At 44.5% G+C, this 1,895-nt stretch overlaps 1 pseudogene; it reads left to right on the forward strand.

The window, feature by feature from the left end:
* The first annotated feature begins 584 nt into the window (after positions 1-584).
* Positions 585-1,042, forward strand: LOC145350014 (transmembrane protein 170B pseudogene; annotated as a pseudogene).
* Positions 1,043-1,895: the final 853 nt, after the last annotated feature.

Raw genomic sequence — 1,895 nt, forward strand, 5'->3', positions numbered from 1 at the left:
CTGCAAGCTGGGTTTTTGCGATTCATGTCCACAGCTTTAACGCCAAAATTTGTACTTCATTTCACTTTGCTGGAATCTTTCTTCCCCTTTTCGTCACTGGTAGTAGCAAATGGGATGTGCCAACAGTCCTACTTGTAGCTTCTTGAAACAAAGCCAACGTGCTCCCTGTTGTGGTGTTTTGTCTGTCAAATCATCATCACCAACACAAACAGAAAAATATTGGAAAATCTCAGCAGGTCTGACAGCATCTGTGGAGAGAGAACCGAGCCAACATTTCGAGTCCAGATGACCAGCTCTGAGGAAGAGTCATCCATACTGGAAACGTTAGCTCTATTCTCTCTCCATAGATGCTATCAAACCTGCTGAGATTTTCCAGCGTTTGTCTACTTCTGTTTCAGATTCCAGGATCCGCAGTATTTTGCGTTAATCATCATCGCCAAGTTCGGTTCTATGACTATGCCTGATTAATGTGATTATAGTGGTCACTTTCCCATTGTGAAATAGCTCCTGTATCCGTGCTGTCCGCCACCTCGCCTCAGCGCTGGCTGGCGCTGCTGGGGTCCCTCCCAATTTCCTACATCCCAATGCCGGCCGTCTCGAGTAAAAACGCCCCCCAGCAGCAGCAGCAGCAACGAGCGGGCCGTTCAGCCATAGCCGCCCGCCGGCGACTATTCCATCAATCTTACGGTGCAGCAAGTCCTGAGCCTATGGGTACATGGTACCCTGCGGCACTTCACAGAAATGTGGTACTGGGTTATCCTCTGGGCTCTCTTCTCCTCTCTCTTTCTCCATAGTGCTGTGGGCCTGCTGATGTTTGTAATGCTTCAAAGATACAAACAAGGCAGAGTGAGATCAGTGATAGCCATTGCTGTGGGCTTCCTGGCATCCATAACTGGAGGAATGATCACCAGTGTAGTAGTGGCTGGTGTGTACAGGGTAGCAGGGAAAACTTGTGGCTCCACTTGAAGCATTGGTATTTGGTGCTGGACAGACAGCGCTCACAGTTGTCATCTCATTTTCAAGGATTCTCGCCACCCTATGATAAAGATTTCAACGAACTAAACAAGTACTGCTGGAACTCTTAAAATGGGGGAAGAAAATGAAGGTTTGAGGAAAAACCCGCTGAAAGTCACCAGAATTGAATGCTAGCCTGCAAAGTCAGGAAGTTGTGTGAAAGATACAAAGTTTTGTGATCTCCAGGCAAGTAGGGGGAAATAAGTCTGCTGTTTGGATCTTTGCACTACAGCGCCATATGTGCTTTTTCCAAAAAGGGGAGCATGAAGGTGACTAATGAGTCGGCGAAGCCTCAAAAGCAAAGATTTTATACAGTTACCAGTCATATTAACCATTCGTGGTGACTGATGCACACAAATGTAAATGCACTCTAGTACAAACTTCAGGCAGAGTGTCAGTATTATATGTGCCAAACTTGGAAGTTTTTATGCATTATTTTGAAAATATGAACTGTGATATCCAGCTAAAAATAAAAACAGAAATAGCTGAAGCGACCTTCTTTACGCGAAGTAAATTCCTGGCTGATGTCTGGCGCCAAGATTGAATCCCCATCTTCGAAAATTAGTTTAGCCAACAAGTTCCAACAGGTTTGTTTGCGATAGCATGCATCTAGTTTCTGCTGCATCGCCCAGATTAAGATGTGGCTAACTGACTTCTGAGTAACAAAGGCACCTCATCAAATATAATGATGTGTGAATTGCACAGTTTATTCTCACACAGAGCCCATGTTTATGCTGATTATATCTTTTGGAATAAAATTCTCCAACAATGGAATTTGGGCTTTTTTGAGCCAGAGTTTACGGATTTAATTACTAATGTGAAATTTTTCTGCCTGCTTTAACCACGCAGTCCCAATCTAGTTGTTTCTTCCGTTCATCCTG

The sequence above is a fragment of the Carcharhinus amblyrhynchos genome, chromosome 1, assembly GCF_965287045.1.
Source record: "Carcharhinus amblyrhynchos chromosome 1, sCarAmb.v2.hapA, whole genome shotgun sequence".
NCBI lineage: Eukaryota > Metazoa > Chordata > Chondrichthyes > Carcharhiniformes > Carcharhinidae > Carcharhinus > Carcharhinus amblyrhynchos.